Genomic DNA, 18,722 nt, shown 5'->3' on the forward strand with positions numbered 1-18,722 from the left:
AATTCAAGTCTCAAGATCAGTAGAACCTTTCTGGAAACAATATACTTAAATTGAGTGAAATATGTTTGTATTATTTCACTGTTGCAAAGTGTGGGGAATGTTATCTCATAGAATGTGACAATTTTATTCAGATATTAAAGTTTATTTATGCCAGTGAGTTAAGACAATAAGTCTCCAGTTATTATGAATATATTAATATTGTTTCACTCTGTTCTGCTCCATTGAGTCTCCAGCCCAGTCTGTCACGTGATGCCCTGTGTCTCTGTCCCAGTGGTGACCTCCCGGGAATCTTTTCCGGGGTCGGGACCTCATTTCCGGCCGCTTCCCTTCGTTACCAAGATGGCCGCCCCTGCCTACCGGATGTGCTGAGTCAGGCGGCGCAGCCAGATCCCTGAGGGCGGCTGAAGAGGCTGCGAGAGGCGGAGGCTTCAAACTGGGCCCGTGGAGGAGCAGGAGGCCCCCGGCTGGAGCACATCCCGAACTCATCACCATAGAAACCAGGAAAAATCATCTTCTATTAGTCTTTAATATCTATAATCAATATTAATCCAGAGAATAATAGATCATTAACAAGATTCAATTCAAATAGTATCAGGAATCCATCCAAATCTCTAAATAGCTTTTTATTATCAAACATCCATCCTTTATATAGCTAATCATTTATAAATCTTAATAATCTGTCACTAATCTGTCTGAATAGTCAATAATAATATATCTAATCCTTTAAAAATCTTAATAATCTTTCACTAATCTGTCCGAATATTCAGTAATAATATATCTAATCATTTATAAATCTTAATAATCTGTCACTAATCTGTCTGAATATTCAGTAATAATATATCTAATCCTTTAAAAATCTTGATAATCTGTCACTAATCTGTCTGAATATTCAATAATCTCAATAATACTATATCTAATCCTGTATAAATTTTAATAATTTTTCACTAATCTGTCTGAATATTCAATAATATCAATAATCCTATATCTAATCCGTTATAAATCTTAATTATCTGTCACTAATCTGTCTGAATATTCAATAATCTCAACAATAATATATCTAATCATTTATAAATCTTAATAATCTGTCAGTAATCTGTTTGCATATTCAATAATCTCAATGATAATATATATAATTATTGATTAATCTTAATCTTCACTAATCTGTCTGAATATTCAATTATCTCAACATATGTAATAGATTCATTTTAATAATCTATCACTAATCTGACAGAGTATTCAGTCATCTCATTGATAAACTTGACCTATAATTAAATATATTTTTAACCTATCTAAACACTAAACCTCAAACCCCACAAACAAACACAGCCCCCAAACCTCAAAAACATTGAACTCCCAAACGCCTCTAACACTGAACTCACTTACGCCAGTAACTGAATATATTTTGCAATTAGTCTCTCATTAATATACCTGATTGTGAGTTAGTCTCACTTCATATTTGTTCATTCATATTGAAACATACTAATGCATTTCGTTATTACGTAATTTTGTTATGTAATTGCAAATGTTAATACATGTCATAATTAAGTAATTAAACTAACCTACCGATAATTATTCTAAAAGAGATAATTCATTTAATTGTCACTGGTCAAACCACATTCTCAGTGAATTTTAATCCCCTATTCACCTAATATTAGATTTTTACGAGTAATTGAGTATTGTCAATCAATTACTCATCTTAATAGAATAAGTAATTGTTTTTAATATTTTAAAACATGAAAATTATTTAAACGTTAATTTAATTTGTTATAAATTATAATTTGAATTTTATTAAATATCGGTTAGGGATTAATCTAAAAATCCCATGTAAAGTCACTAATTAAAAGTAGACATCAATTTGCCGTGAAATGTGTGATGTGCAACATTCGCCAGAATTGAAATTCTTTGCCCATTGCTCAGGAAATTGTCCAATTCGACTTAACTCGTCAAAGCCCAAAAACATTTGATATTTAATCTTTGAGAAGAATTGCTTCACAGCCAGGAGTGCGGGAGGGGACGCGGAGGCAGAAAGACACAATGACCACATCGCCGTTGGGTAAATTGAAGAGGCTGTTGGAACGGAGGGAAATGAGGGAGGAGAGCATGGAGCTGGACGAGGAGGAGGTCGATAGGATCCTGCGCCCTGACTCCATGCCCCTGGAGGAATACGAAGGTACCATGGTGGGTATGCACATCTCGGACAGTGCGGACGAGCCGACGGGGTTGCCAGGCACCCTGGCGGACAGGCAGAGCGACTTGGAGCGCTTCCCCCAAGCCATGCTGGGGATGCAGGTGAGGTTCCTGGACCAGATCGGCTTCAGGGAGCGCCCTTCGGAGGAGGTGCAACCGCTGGATGAAGAGGAGCAAGCAGGTAGGCTTTGCCCCCAAACATCAAACCCACCAAACACCAAACACACTGAACCCGAAAACAACTGAACACCAACACTGAGCCCCAAAACCCTGAGAGACAGTGAACCCAAAAAACACTGAACCCCCAATGCTTAAACACAGAACCCCAAAACCCTAACACACTGAACCCCCAAATCCCAAACACACTAAATCACAAATCAACTGAACATCCAAACCCAAATACACTGAACCCCTAAACCAACAAAATAATGAACCCCCAAACTCCCAAAACACTGAACCCCCAAACCACCGAACCCCCAAACACCGAACCCCCAAACTCCCAAAACACTGAACCCCCAAACACCCAAAACAATGAACCCCCAAACTCCCAAAACACTGAACCCCCAACCCCCCAAAACACCGAACCCCCAAACTCCCAAAACACTGAACCCCTAAACCCCAAAAATAATGAACCCCTGAACACCCAAAACACTGAACCCCCAAACTCCCAAAACACTGAACCCCCGACCCTCCAAAACACTGAACCCCCAAACCCCCAAAATAACGAACCCCTAAACCCCCAAAACAATGAACCCCCAAAACACTGAACCCAATACCGCCCAAAACACTGAACCCCAAACACCCAAAACACTGAACCCAAAAATTACAAACACACTGAACCCTCAACCCACTAACACAGTAAACCACAAATCAACTGAACATCCAAACCCAAATACACTGAACACCCAGACCCCTAAAACACCAAACTGTTAAAACCCCGAACCGCTAAAACCCCGAACCGCTAAAACCCCGAACCGCTAAAGCCCCGAACCCCTAAAAGCCCGAACCCCTAAAACCCTGAACCGTTAAAACCCCGAAACGCTAAAACCCCAAACCGTTAAAACCCCGAACCGCTAACACCCCGAACCGCTAAAACCCCGAACCGCTAACACCCCGAACTGCTAAAACCCCGAAACCCCTAACACCCCGAAACCCCTAACACCCCGAAACCCCTAACACCCCGAAACCCAAAACCCCCAACACCCCGACACACTCAGCCCCCAAGACACGGGAGCCCCCAAGACACGGCAGCCCCCAAGACCGCAAAACGCTGGGCGCTGGACCCCTCCCAAACCACCTCCCAAAGACGCTGGACCCCTCCCAAACCACCTCCCAAAGACGCTGCACCCCTCCCAAACCACCCCCCAAGGCGCTGGACCTCTCCCAAACCACCCCCCCAAGGCGTTGGACCCCTCCCAAACCACCCCCCCAAGGTGCTGAACAACTAAAACCCCGAACCGCTAGAACCCCGAACCGCTAAAACCCCGAACCGCTAAAACCTCGAAACCCCTAACACACCGAAACCCCTAATACCCCGAAACCCCTAACACCCCGAAACCCCTAACACCCCGAAACCCCTAACACCCCGAAACCCCTAATACCCCGAAACCCCTAATACCCCGAAACCCCTAACACCCCGAAACCCCTAACACCCCGAATACCCCGAAACCCCTAACACCCCGAAACCCCTAACACCCCGAAACCCCTAACACCCCGAAACCCCTAACACCCCGAAACCCCTAACACCCCGAAACCCCTAACACCCCGAAACCCCTAACACCCCGAACCTCCCGAGACACTGAACCACCCGAGACACTCAGCCCCCAAGACACGGCAGCCCCCAAGACCCCACAACGCTGGGCGCTGGACCCCTCCCAAACCACCCCCCAAGGCGCTGGACCTCTCCTAAACCACCCCCCAAGGCGCTAGACCTCTCCCAAACCACCCCCCAAGGCGCTGGACCTCTCCCAAACCACCCCCCAAGGCACTGCATCCCAAAAATTCTGGTGTGGGTAAGGGGAAACGACAGGGCTCCGGATGTAATGGGTAAGGAGGAGGCGAGCGTGTCCCAGAAGGTCTGTGCGAGGGGGTGTGTAGGAAGGTCTGTGCGAGGGGGTGTGTAGGAAGGTCTGTGCGAGGGGGTGTGTAGGAAGGTCTGTGCGAGGGGGTGTGTAGGAAGGTCTGTGCGAGGGGGTGTGTAGGAAGGTCTGTGCGAGGGGGTGTGTAGGAAGGTCTGTGCGAGGGGGTGTGTAGGAAGGTCTGTGCGAGGGGGTGTGTAGGAAGGTCTGTGCGAGGGAGTGTGTAGGAAGGTCTGTGCGAGGGGGTGTGTAGGAAGGTCTGAGCGAGGGGGTGTGTAGGAAGGTCTGAGCGAGGGGGTGTGTAGGAAGGTCTGAGCGAGGGGGTGTGTAGGAAGGTCTGAGCGAGGGGGTGTGTAGGAAGGTCTGTGCGAGGGGGTGTGTAGGAAGGTCTGAGCGAGGGGGTGTGTAGGAAGGTCTGAGCGAGGGGGTGTGTAGGAAGGTCTGAGCGAGGGGGTGTGTAGGAATGTCTGTGCGAGGGGGTGTGTAGGAAGGTCTGAGCGAGGGGGTGTGTAGGAAGGTCTGAGCGAGGGGGTGTGTAGGAAGGTCTGTGCGAGGGGGTGTGTAGGAAGGTCTGAGCGAGGGGGTGTGTAGGAAGGTCTGAGCGAGGGGGTGTGTAGGAAGGTCTGTGCGAGGGGGTGTGTAGGAAGGTCTGTGTGAGGGGGTGTAGGAAGGTCTGTGCGAGGGGGTGTGTAGGAAGGTCTGTGCGAGGGGGTGTGCAGGAAAGTCTGAGCGAGGGTGATACGAGCGGACATCCTCCTGAGCGTGGCTGTAATGTCTGATCATCACCTCCTTACAGCATCAAAGACACAAAGAGTCCTCAATTCGAAATGGAGCAAGCTGGCACTGGCCCTCTTTGCACTGTGTGGACTCTTTGCTGTTGCTGCCCTGGTGTTATTCTTTGAGGGTAAGACTCCGTCTTTCATTTGGTTTTACAAAGCCTCTTGTACTGACCCTCCGACGGTGCGGCGCTCCCTCAGTGCTTACCCTCCGACAGTGCGGTCCTCCCTCCGTGCTTACCTTCCTACAGCACGGCACTCACTCAGAACTGACACTCCAACAGTACTGTCCTCCCGCATCACTGACCCTCCAACAGTTCAGCACTCCCGCAGCACTGACCCTCCAACACTGAGGCACTCCCTCAGTACTGAACCTCCAACAGTGCTCTCCTCCCTCAATGCTGACCCTCCAACATTTCGGCACTCCCTCTGCACTGACCCTCCGACAATGTGGCACTCCCTCAGCACTGACCCTCCGATAGTGCGGCGCTCACTCAGCACTGACCCTCGGACAGCATCGCATTCCTTCAGTACTGACCCTCCAACAGCATGGCACTGTCTCAGTGCTGACCCTCCGACAGTGCAGCGCTCCCTCAGCACTGACCTTCCCGACAGTGCGGTGCTCCCTAAGCACTGGCCCTCCGACAGTTCAGTGCTCCCTGGGTTCTGACCCTCTGAGAGGGAGTCACACACAGGCCGCCCTCAATTCTGATTTGTGCCGACCTGATTGTGGTGCAGGCTTGTCTGTAGAGAGATCCCTCGCTGAGCAGAAGCTGGCTGCTGAAACCATGGAAGATAATACTTCCAGACTGAAGGACGAACTCGCTGTGAAAGTCCCAACGGGCAAGTGCGCCAAGTTCCAAGAAGTCTTCCGCAACTGGCTGTCGGCCTTCTGCAAGTTGGTCAGTAAGTGCTGTCTCGATAACCTCTTTTGTCTTTGGGGAGCGGCTGCCAAATTTCTACCACCCTGTTGTTCATTTTTACACTTATCCTCGGTTATTAACCAGCTTCCCTCCCTCGACCTAATCTGTTCATGTTTTTTTATTAATTCTTGCTGGGATGTGGGCGACGCTGGCAAAGCCAATATGTATTGCCCCCTCCCAAATTGTCCCTTCAACTGAAGGCAGTTCAGAGTGACCCACATTGCTGCAGGTTCGGAGTCACGTGTAGGCCGGACCCGGCACCGAGGGCAGGTTTCCTTCTCCATAGGACACCTGCCCCCATTGATATCTTAAACTTCGATCGAATGAACCCCACTCCAGCATCATCACCGCCCCCCAGCTTAACCCTCGAATTTATAGCAAATGCAACCCCTTAAAGTAAATTGTCCCTTCCCATTTCTCCATCCCAGCCCCTCATAATTTTGCACCCCTCAATCAAATCGCCCCCAAACCCAGCCACTCCTCATCCTCCTGGTTTCCAAGGAGAACAGCTCCAACCTTTCCAATCTGTCCTCTTCGCTGCAATTTTCCAGTCCTGGGTGGCAACATCCTAGTATATCTGCTCTGTGCCCTCTCTCGTGCAGATACTTCCTTTCTGGAATGAGGCGACCAGAACTGTGCACAGTGCTCAACTTATGGTGATCTATGTTGATTTCTTTTTTCTCTTTTTTCTGACTTCATTTCTGCTCCATCATTCCCTCTCTCCGCTACCCACACACCAGACTGCAGCAGCGAGCTGTGCCACCGATTCTGGAAACCTTACAGGGGCGACTGCTAATATTTTTCTAAGGATGTCCTGGACTGGGAGGAGAGTCGGCAGAACTGCATTGAGCAGGGTGCGGACCTCTTGGTCATTCGCAACAGGAAGGAGCAGGTGAGCGGAGAACTGGGAGGTTTTTTTTTTAGGGACAGTGTAGAGGAAGCTTTACTCTATATCTAACCCCATGCTGTACCTGCCTTTGGAGTATTTGAATGGGACAGTGTAGAGGGTGCTTCACTCTGTGTGTATGCCCGTGCTGTAACTGAAGAGTGAGTTTTACTGTGTCTATGTCCGTGCTGTACCTGTAGAAGGAGATTTCCTCACTGCTTCTCCCTCTCCTCATTTTCAGAAGTTCATCGCTGGCTATGATGTACAGAAGGTGTACTGGATTGGGTTAAATGAGACCGCTGAAGGGGGATTGTGGAAGTGGGTCGATGGGACTGATGTCCAGGATGAGCTAAAGTGAGTGTTGAAAAATATCAAATTGTGTCGTATTCAGCAGGGGACCTGCAGTCGGTCCTAATCCTGCAGGGGTTACTTCCGGGCTCAGTATTCTTCATTCTTCCACTAGGGGAATAGCCTAGTGTCACTGTCACTTGTTACCCATCCTTAATTGCCACTTGAGTGGACGATGGTGAGTCGCCTTCCTGAACCCTGCAGATGGTAAATACTGAGCTGTTCAAAACCCAGAGAGAAACTTCCAACCAGCACCCCGACTGTTTTACAATTTGTATTTAATTCGAGATGCGTGACTTGAATTCAGTAGTAAAAGCCCAAAAAATCTTCTGGGTTTATTAGAAAACTAAATTTAACCTTTTCTGATTTTAAAAAAAAAGAAATGATTTTAAGCGGATGCACAGGTTTGTAAATTACCAAGATGATAAGTCCTAGCTTCACTAGTTAATCTAACTCCCAGTTATATCTCCATTCAGACAACAGTAAAACACAGATTCAAAAGACCCAGGTAACGGAACACAATAACCTGGACTGTCAAAATCAATCTAACTTCCCTTCTCTTCACTTCAGTTCATGTACACCACACCTTGAGGCGACAAGAGCAAGTCAGAGGCTGGGAATCCTGCGACGAGTTATTCACCTCCTGACTCCCCACATCCTGTCCTCCACAAGGCACAAGTCACGAGTGTGATGGGATACTCTCCACTTGCCTGGATAGGTGCAGCTCCAAATAAACTCAAAAACCTCTACACCATCCATGACAAAGCAGCCCCACTTCATTGGCACCCCATCCGCAAACATTCATTCCAAACGTCACCAATGCACAGTAGCAGCAGTGTGTGTAGCATCTACACGATGCCCTGCAGGAACTCACCAAGGCTCCTTAGACAGCAGCTTTCAGACCCACAACCACTACCATCTAGAATTGCAAGGGCAGCAGACACATGGGAACCACACCACCTGGAAGTTCCCCTCCAAGCCACTCGCCATCCTGACTTGGAAATATATTGGCCGTTCCTTCAGTGGTACTGGGTCAAAATCCTGGAACTGTCCTCCCTAAAAGCACATTGGGTGCACACACATCACATGGTCTGCAGCTCACCACCACCTTCTCAAGGGCAACTATGGATGGGCAATGAATGCTGGCCCAGCCAGCGAAGATCCCATCTCGTGAATGAATTTTTAAAAATCAATTGAGTCACACACACACACACACACACACAGACATACACGATTCCTCTCCTCACAACAAATTCTAATTGCATGATGAAAATGATTATATTTTGCTGAGAAATCACTGCTGTCCATCTGGACCCGCACGGGGTCAGAGGAGCGTCCGCCTCTGTAAGACAAGAAACCGAGGGACCCCCTGTGGCATCGGTCCTGTTCCAGCAAAGCTCCAAATTCCCCACAGTCCTTTACCAGCTTTAAGGGGAAGAGCACGTGTGAGAGGGATTTTCCTCCCCTATGTCCTGGCCCCAATACTGAGCCTAGAAGTAACAGCAAAACTGAGCAGAAAATATCTAAGCACAGCCGTGTTGCTGTTGACAGTGAGCTGGCCACACGGGATAGATTATCTGCCCTGTTTCTAATGTGACATCTCTCTCTCTCTCTCCTTGCATCTCTGCTTATCTTCCCCACCTCTCACCCCCCACTCTTCCTCTTTCTACCGCTCTTTCTCTTGCCTGTCTCTCCCGCTCTCTCTCTTTCCTTGTTTGTCTCCTGCTCTCACTCGTCTGTCTCTCCCGCTCTCTCTCTCGTCTGTCTACCGCTCTCTCTCTCTCTCCCGTCTCTCTCGAACTCACCCACACTCTCTCATCGTCTGTCTCTCCTGCGCGCTCCCTCTCTCCTCGTCTGTCTCTCTCTCTCGTCTGTCTCCCGCTTTCTCTCTCCTGAACTCACTCACACTCTCTCATCGTCTGTCTCTCCTGAGCGTTCCCTCTCCCTCTATCCTCGTCTGTCTCTCTGGTCATCTGTCTCCCACACTCTTCGCTCTCTCATTCTCATTGTCTGACTCCCTTTCTTCCCTCCCCTCGGTCCCCTCCCTAAATCCAAGATTCTCGGACAGGGGCTACCCCGACAACTATTTTGACTACGAGTTGGAGCAGTTCAAGAAATGCGTCATGATCCGCAACAAAGCCTGGGCCAACGCGGCTTGTAACCAGGCCAATCACTGGATCTGCAAACGGAGAGCGGAGAAACCGCCCATCAGCCTGTGATCCCCGTCCCCGCAACCAGTCAGGGCCCCGGCAGCGAGGGCGGTGGAACGTCAAAATGTGATGGCGGGTGTTGGAAATGCTTCTCCCCATTCGATTCCCGTGTTCGGTGTTTGAAGTTGCTGTTGTTGCGAGAGGACATGCTGGAGCAGTGCGGGTGGGGAACCGGGTGCCCTGTGTTTGGGGAGAAATCGGACGCTAACCTTTAACCACCTTCAGTCAGCCGGGGTGAAGAGGGGGTGGAGGTTGTCGAAGAGGTCTGTGTGGCCTTTTCTGATGCCCAGTGAATTTCGGATGCCATTCACACCTCATCGATCCGACTCGAACGACATCGGGTGGTGATCCTCACCGAAACTTCAGAGGGAGGGGCGTTCTGCTCTTCTCTGGCGCGCGCGATGTTCCTGTTCCGAAATAAAGCTGATCTTCAACGTGAGGATTGTGGCATCTCACCTCATTTCAGTACCCGGGAGACCCCTGGTATGTCGCCATTTCGGCTTGCAGGCTCATCGAACGGGACTGACGGAGCACCGCACTGTCAGAGGGTCAGTACTGAGGGAGCGCCACATCGCACGGTCGGAGCGTCGGTACTGAGGGAGCGCTGCACTGTAGGAGTGTCAGTACTGAGGGAGCGCCGCACTGTCGGAGTGTCAGTGCTGAGGGAATGCCGCACTGTCGGAGTGTCAGTGCTGAGGGAGCACTGCACTGTTGCAAGGTCAGTACTGAGGGAGTGCCGCACTGTCAGAAGATCAGTACTGAGGGAGCGCTGCACTGTCGGAGGGTCAGTACTGAGGGAGCGCTGCACCGTTGCAGGGTCGGTACTGAGGGAGCGCCGCACTGTCGGAAGATCAGTACTGAGGGAGCGCTGCACTGTCGGAGGGTCAGTACTGAGGGAGCACTGCACTGTCAGAGCGTCATTACTGAGGGAGCGCCGCACTGTCGGAGGGTCAGTGCTGAGGGAGCGCCGCACTGTCGGAGGGTCAGTGCTGAGGGAGCGCCGCACTGTCGGAGGGTCAGTGCTGAGGGAGCGCCGCACTGTCGGAGGGTCAGTGCTGAGGGAGCGCCGCACTGTCGGAGGGTCAGTGCTGAGGGAGCGCCGCACTGTCGGAGGGTCAGTGCTGAGGGAGCGCCGCACTGTCGGAGGGTCAGTGCTGAGGGAGCGCCGCACTGTCGGAGGGTCAGTGCTGAGGGAGCGCCGCACTGTCGGAGGGTCAGTGCTGAAGGAGTGCCGCACTGTCGGACGGTCAGTGCTGAGGGAGCGCCGCACTGTCGGATGGTCAGTGCTGAGGGAGCGCCGCACTGTCGGAGGGTCAGTGCTGAGGGAGCGCCGCACTGTCGGAGGGTCAGTGCTGAGGGAGCGCCGCACTGTCCGAGGGTCAGTGCTGAAGGAGTGCTCCACTGTCGAAGGGTCACTAGGCCCAGGATCGAAAATTTTATTAAATCTGTCAATTGATACATACGCAAGTTTAGATACATTATATATTAACATTAAATTCATCAATTGACAGAACAAATGCACGTTTAAATGTGATTAATAAATGCGTGAATCGATAGTAAAAATACAACTTTAGATGAATTTAAAATGAGAACTGAGGATATTAATGGACAGAAGCCAAACAAGTTTCGATAACTTGAATATTAATACTAAATGTGTTAAATGACAGAACAACTGCAAGTTTAAATCAATTAAACCTAATTATTAAATATGTTGTCTGACAGGACATATCCAAGTTTAGGTAGAACACATTTGAGTATTAAGTATGTTAAATGGTGGGGGGAAAGCGGAGTTGCTTATTAAATGCGGCAATTTGCAGAACAAATGCAAAGCTGGACAAACTAAACCTGAAGATTAGATGTTCAGCGGGATGCGCCGCACATTTGATGATTGTTGATGTTTTAGCAGAGCAAGAAGTGAATTATTTCTGAATATTTACAAGATATTAAAGGGACTCGGGAACTGGGGACAGTGATTTATGCAAATAATCTGTTCAACTGTTAAATTTACTATTGAAAATGAATCTGCTAAAATATATTAAATGTGTTACTGAAATTAAATAATTATAAAAAGTTATCAACTATTGAAATTAAATATATCTGCAAAAATACATTACATTCAATATCAAAATTAAATAAATCTGCTGAAAGATTATATTAATTAGCAGCAGGGCAGCTCTCCCTCAGTATTGTCCCACCGACAGGGCAGCGCTCCCTCAGTACTGACCCTCCAACAGTCCGGCTCTCCCTTAGTACTGACCCTGCAACACTTCGTGTGTCCTTTCATACTGACCCTCTGACAGAGCTGCGCTCATTACTGACCCTCCGACAGTCCTTCTCTCCCTCAGTACTGACCCTCTGACAAAGCTGCGCTCCCTCAGTACTGACCCTCCGACAGTACGGCTCTCCCCCAGTATTGGCCCTCCGACAGAGCTGCGCTCCCTGAGTACTGATCCTCTGACAGTCCGATTTTCTCTCAGTATTTGCCCGCCGACAGTCCGTCTCTCCCTCAGTACTGACCCTCTGACAAAGCTGCGCTCCCTCAGTACTGACCCCTGGACAGTCCGGCTCTCCCTCAGTACTGACGCTCGGACAGTGCGGCGCTCGATCATGACTGACCCTCCGACAATGCTCAGGCAGGAAGGAACCGTAAGACACTTCAATGGAATGAAGGGCGCCTACTTATTCAGACCAAGTGACACATGAAGAAAATTGCGGCAGTCCCCACAGCTCCACACCGGTAAAACCTTCTAATGACACGATCAAGCCAAGATCAGAAATGCAAAAGCCTGAAACCTCACCCGAGGGGAGCCGACATTTCAAACTATGTGGTCCAGTCCATATGTGTTGTGGTGTAGCAGGGTGGCGGTGAGGAGGTGGTTGGTGGGGGGAGGGCTGCTTGTAAATTCCCTTGGCCTCATGGACAGGACATTGTGACTGTTCCTCAGGGAATGATGGCCAGAGTCTGCCCTTCCTTCATACCCATGAGGTTGTAGTTTATGAGCGAATGATCGGGTCTGAAAGGGTCGACAAAGCGGATCGTGGTGAAGCTCGGGTTCCAGACAAATGACTCCAATCAGCTGTCAATATCTAGTCAAATATATTGTTAAACTGTGTTAATGTCATGTCAATTACATTGTTAAGTGCAAGACAAACAGGTGGTGGTTCTTATTTTTCATAGGGAAAACATCATTTCAATTTCATTAGATAAGTTCTAGTCGTGCATTTTGTTTCTGTGCCCCTTGCAGAGGCTGTCAATTTGTTAATTAGTTTGGAGTTAGCTAATAAAATAAAACAGTGTATAAATAGGGGATAGTTGGGGCACTGGTTGTGTCGGAGCAGAGCTGAGGCACTGAGCAAGTCAACAGACTTCCTCAGTGAAGAAAAGGTCTGTTCTCGGTTTCTGCTTCACAAACCAGATTGGATCCTGTCAACTACCAGCGGCCTTGAACAATCACAGGGCCCCGTAGAGACGGACGTCTTCAGACACTTTTCAGCGTTTCGGGCAACTCCACCACCCCGGCTCATTCTGTAAAACACGAACAAACGCAACAACGGGTGCAGAACGATTTGCCATTCTGTTGCCTCCCCAGCCCCCACACAGATGAAGGACAACGGTAGGAATGATGGAGCAGATGCCAGGCCAGCGCTCCCTCAGTGGCTCTGCATCATTCGCTGGAAGATCAGGTGGAGGTGGATGGCGTTCTTCTCGCAGATGGCCGGGAACTTCGCCCCGCAGGCCTCGTCGTACCAGCGCCGCAGCCTCATCAGGCCGCAATTTTCCCTCATCCTGTACGTCCTGCTGAAGGCATTGTCCGGCTGTCCCGGCCCCCAGAACCTTCCGCGGGCAAAGTGAAAGCCAAAAAAAAAGGAACCAGAAAGTGATCAGTGCTCACCTGGTGGTATTGAGATCCCTTATCTCAACAGAGCAGAAACAGCACCACAACCACCCAGCCCCGTTCAAATCAAACAATCTGATCCCTGACCCTCTGCCTAACGCAGTCTGACCCCTGACCCTCATGTAACCTGTAAACTTCAAGTGTCCTCTTTTCTCTTGACCAAGACTGACCTCTGCCCCATTGATCCAATGCCTAACCCAGATTCCTCCTGACCCTCTGTCTAACCCTGATTCCTCCTGACCATCTGACTAACCTCTGGCTCCCTACATAACCCTTCACCCTCTGCCTAAACACCCTCACGTCTGCCCACTCCCTGACCTTCATCCTAAACCCTGACCTTCCCTTACCCTCTTTTTCACTCAGACACTTTGCCAAACCTCAACCCATTGCCTAACCTGTGACACCCTGCCTAACCCAGGATCATGTGCATAACCCCTGACCCCCTACCCAACCCGTCACCCAGTCTGACCCCTAATCCCATCATATGACCTGTGACCTTCAGGCTGGCCTTTGTTCTCCTGACCCAGTTTGAGCTCTGCTCCTTCGAACGTGCATCTCACGTTGATTCTCACGACCCTCTGACTCACCCTCTACTAGGCCTTTCTCCTCCGACTCACACAGTAGCCCCAGAGCATCAGCCTATCTCCACCTCAGTCACCCCTCGGTCAATCCCATCGCCACCACCACCCTGCCCACCGTAAAACAAACTTGGGGCTGACCCTTTGCCACCCCGACCCCTGACACACTCTGTTACTCACGTTTTCCCATCCATGACTTTCGTCCCATCCACCCACATCCAGATCCCTTCAGTCACCGAGTCTGTCATTCCAATCCAATAGGAGGCTTCTTTAGCTTGCTCAAACACGAAATTCTGTGGAAGTGGAAGGGCATCGTTAGTGGGCATCTGTGTAAACAGGAAATGTGGTAAAGGGAGTAATAGGGTGAAGGTGAAACTGGGAAAAGATGGGAATTTAGCAAAAGGGTGTCGGCAACACGTTGAAGAGCTTTGGAGAGAAAAGGAGCTTGGAGACAGGATAGTCAATCGCAAGGGCGGAGTGGGAAGGAGAAGTCAAGGTTGTATTTAAGGACAGGGCTGATGACGGCAGGTTTTAAGGAGAGTTAGACAGTGGCTGAGGAGAGAGGGATGTTTGCACTTGGCTAAAACCGGTGGCCGGGGAGGGGAACTTCGGTCTGGTGACCTTTCACGTGATTTTGCCGGGTGCGCACTACATTTTATACGGACGGTTCCTTCAGGAACTAGGATCTGATTCCTGGCATGAAGGGGAAAACAGCTGGGCCCTGGTAAATAACCACGTGACCAGGTCACCTGGGAGATGAACAATAGGGAAGCAAAGGGTCAACAAGGGTGATAAGGGGTGATATGTGGCGGTTTAAAGTTCAAGCAGTGGGGTTTGTGAGTTTGGAACAAGCTGGATTGGGGGAAATATCTCTCCACCACAATTCAATTGAAGTTCTGGCTGCGTGTAAAGAGAGTTAAAAATTGTGTTAATTGAAAGACTATTATTGACAGTGAGTTGAATTTCTGAAATAGCTAAGCTGAAGAGTGTGTTTGAATGTGAGAGAGATAGATTGAGAGAAAGAGAGAGATAGTTTAACATACAAACCTCAAGAGTGAAAGAACATTAGGACCAAGGATGTCCTAACCCAAGCTGGTTCCGCTTAAGGCCCCAGAAGCGTCCATGTTGAATGTGGTGTTTGCAAACTTGGGGCAGCGGTGGAGATTAGAAAGGACCACCTTGCTTGGGGTAGTTGGAAGATCTCAGCCTATGTACAAATCTGTAGCCCAGAGAGGGCATGAGGGGAGATACGCGAGAAAGATGAGTTTTCAGGGCTTGGGCGGTGTTGGGAGTGGGTAGGTGGTCTTACAGAAAGTTTTGCCAGGTGGGCTCGTGGATGGGAAGAGGGACTCAGCAGATGCAACTGATTGGATAGACTCAATCTTATTGACAAGGGAGTGAGAGAGGCCCTGGCACTTCTGGTTGGAGGTAAGGGCAGAGGGGAGACATGTTACCTGCACCTGGTCGTTGTTGACGATGGCCAAGTGTCCCTGCTTGCTTGAGCACAGTTCCTTGCTCTGCTCCCAGCTAAGGCTGGTATCCGTTAACAGGAAGCAGCTTCTTGAGTATAGGAGCCAGCCAGGATCACAAATACTCGAGGGACATTCTGCATTGAGAGAGGGAATAGTGGAAACGTTCAGGAATCGATACTCAACTAGCAACGGTAAGAGTGTTCTCTAAATGGTGGGACTCTTCACCAATCACCTGCCCCCACCACACCGTGGGACTCCTGCCCCATCCGACCAATCTCTGGGTATCCTCACCCCCTCCGCCAATCTGTGGGACTCATCACCTCACCCTCCTTCACAAACTTTGGGACTCTTCACTCCCCCTAAAAACTGTGCGACACCACAGCACCTCAACCACCGCCCAACCCCCAGAAACTGATGGATACCTCAACCCTCCCTGATCAAAGCTGTGGGACACCTGACCCAACCCCACTACCAAACTGTGGAACTCCCCAGCACCTCAGTTCCCCACCCCACAATCTGTGGGACACCTCAGACGTCCCTGATCATAGCCGTGGGACACCTGACCCCTCCCCCCAACCAAATTGTGGAACTCCCCAGCACCTCGCTAACAACAGCCCCCACCCCCCCCCCAGCCTAAAATGTGAGACTCCTCAACCCACAAAGTGTGGGATTCCTCACCCCCTCCCGAAACTTTGGGACACGTCGCACCCACACCCTGCCTGAAAAATGCTGGACGCCTCACCAGCCACCACCCCAACCCCCCACCCAAACTATAGGGCTTCTCACTTTTCCAATTAGACTTGAGGGGCTGATTGAGCCTCCGCTTGTTCCTGTGTTACATGCTCGAGGAAGGGGCTGAATGGACCTCCTCCTTTCCATGTCTAACAGGCGCGAGAGTGTGTGGTGGTGAGCTGAATGAGCCTGATCCTCTCTCTCACCACCCCCCTTGTCAGAGGCGACAGGGGTACATGCTCACCATACTTCTCGCAGAACAGGTGTAGCCGGTGTTCGGTAGTGTTTTGGAAGCGCATACAATCCTGTTGGTCTTTCAGCTGGGTCTGTCCTTGGAGTTTGACGAAGCTCTCAGTGGCGTTCTGCAGGCTGTCCCGCACAATGTTGAAATCCTCCGAGGCACCCACGTCTTGTGGAGGCAAAGTGAGAGAAAAAGAGAGAAATGTGTCAGCGGTCAGTCCTCACGTCACTGCGATCTGGCCCTCCCCACACAAACTAGGCCTCGGACCAGGGATTGATAACCTCCTTTCCCCGAAGTACACGCTTCTCTATCTCTGAACCAATCCCACCCAGATTGTCAAATGTCTCTCGTCGACAGGGGATGTATTATGACACAGACGGTGGTAAAGGCTTATTTTTTCAAATCCCAGAGGGAAACCTAAAGCAACCGTCATAACCCATTTATTCAATTTGTATCTTTCGAGGGGCAGGCTTTGAATTCAGCAGTAATAAGACCACTGAGTCTCAAGGGATTTTTTTATAAAACTAAATTAAACATTTATTAATACAAGGAGGATTGTAAACACATATACGTCCAAAAATTACTACAATAATAACAACATAATTCCCCTAATTAATCAGATTGTGAGTTAAACCCCCGGCAAGGCAACAGTAAATCGCATAGATTTAAACAGATACTTGGGAAAGCACACTCTGGACAATCAAAATCAAAGTGAAAGTCTTTCACCTCTGGATCCTTGCAGGCAGCAGCCTGAGGCTTCTCACACTTGTTGGATAATACAAAGCCTCTACCTTGCACACAATCCCCTTTCTCCTTTGTACACATCTTTCTCTTTGAATTTGAATTTCCCATTCTATCATTGGGCTTTTAACTTTACCTCTTCTAACAATAACATCCTTTCATGCCACCAATTTTATTAGTAACCAGAAAAAAAAAACGAAACACATTGCCTGGCGTCATATGGCTAATGCAAGATTTCACTCATTACTTTGAGATGGATTTTAAAAATACAAACTTCCCGCTTGACAAAACTTCCATATGTTTACCAAATTACCACATTCAAACCAACTTCTTTATGGTCATCAAAGCCTCCAGAACAGCTGGCTTTAATCCAATTACGACACACACACATAGACACATACAGCACTAAACAAGGTTTAAAAAATATTTCCCAAATGCATTGTAGACATTAATCTCAGCGTGACAGATGACAGTGTCGTGGTAAAGCCACTCGACCAGCAATCCAGTCCACTGCTCTGGGGACACGGTTTCAATTCCCACCACTGCAGCCGGTGGAATTTAAATTCAACTAATAAAATCTGGAATTGAAAGTTCCTCTCAGTCCTGGTGACTATGAAATGTCCATCGATTGAAGTAAAAACCCACCTGGTTCAGTATTGTCCCTTTAGGGGAATTAGTAAATCTGCCGTTCTGACCCGCGGTCGGGCCTACACGTGACTCCAGACCCACAGTAATACGGTTGACTCTTAACTACCTCTCAAGGGCAAAAAGGGATGGGCAATAAATCGATGTGTCAATAAGAAAAACACTGCAATTTCAAGTAGGCCTCGCTGCATTGTCCTGTTTTTTTCCAGTTTATTTAGTTAGAATTGTGGCAGTAAAATCATATTTGAAACCAGAATTAATTTAATAACATATGAATTAGTACCAGGATTAGGCCATTCGGCCACTCGAGTCTGCTCCACCATTCGGTAAATTAATGGCTGATCTGATTGTGGTCTCAACTCCACTTTCCTGCCTTACCCCGCTGGGGAACCGATAACCCTCGACTTCCTCAGCCTTGCATATATTCAGTGAGCCGGACTCCACTGCTCTGTGGGGGAGAGAATTCCACAGGCTGACGAACCTCTGAGAGAAGAAATTCCTCCTCATCACCGACTTCAATGGAGGCCCCTTATTCTGAAACCGTGACCACCCACACCATGTTGCAGATTCCCCCCACGAGAGGGAAACATCCTCTCAGCATCCACACTGTCGAGGCCCCTTCAGGATCTGATATGTTTCAATAAGATCGTCTCGCATTCTTCTCAACTCTAAGAGGGGACTTGACAGAGTCGGTGCTGAAAGGATGTCTCCCCTCGTGGGGGAGACCAGAACGAAGGAGGCGGGAGAGGCACAGTTTAAAAATAAGGGGTCTCCCATTTGAGATTAGGAGGAATTTCTTCTCTCAGAGGGTTGTGAGGCTTTGCAACTCTCTTCCCCAGAGAGTGGTGGAGGCTGGGTCACTGAATATTTTTTTGTGGCAGAGGTGGATAGATTCCTGACTAACAAGGGATTCAAAGGTTATCGTGGGGCGGTTCGGCGGAATGTGGAGTTGAGGCCACAATCAGATCATGATCTCATTCGAAAATGGGACAGGCTCGAGGGGCTGAAT

Source organism: Cetorhinus maximus, unplaced genomic scaffold (genome assembly GCF_964194155.1).
Source record: "Cetorhinus maximus unplaced genomic scaffold, sCetMax3.hap1.1 HAP1_SCAFFOLD_44, whole genome shotgun sequence".
NCBI classification, from domain to species: Eukaryota; Metazoa; Chordata; class Chondrichthyes; order Lamniformes; family Cetorhinidae; genus Cetorhinus; species Cetorhinus maximus.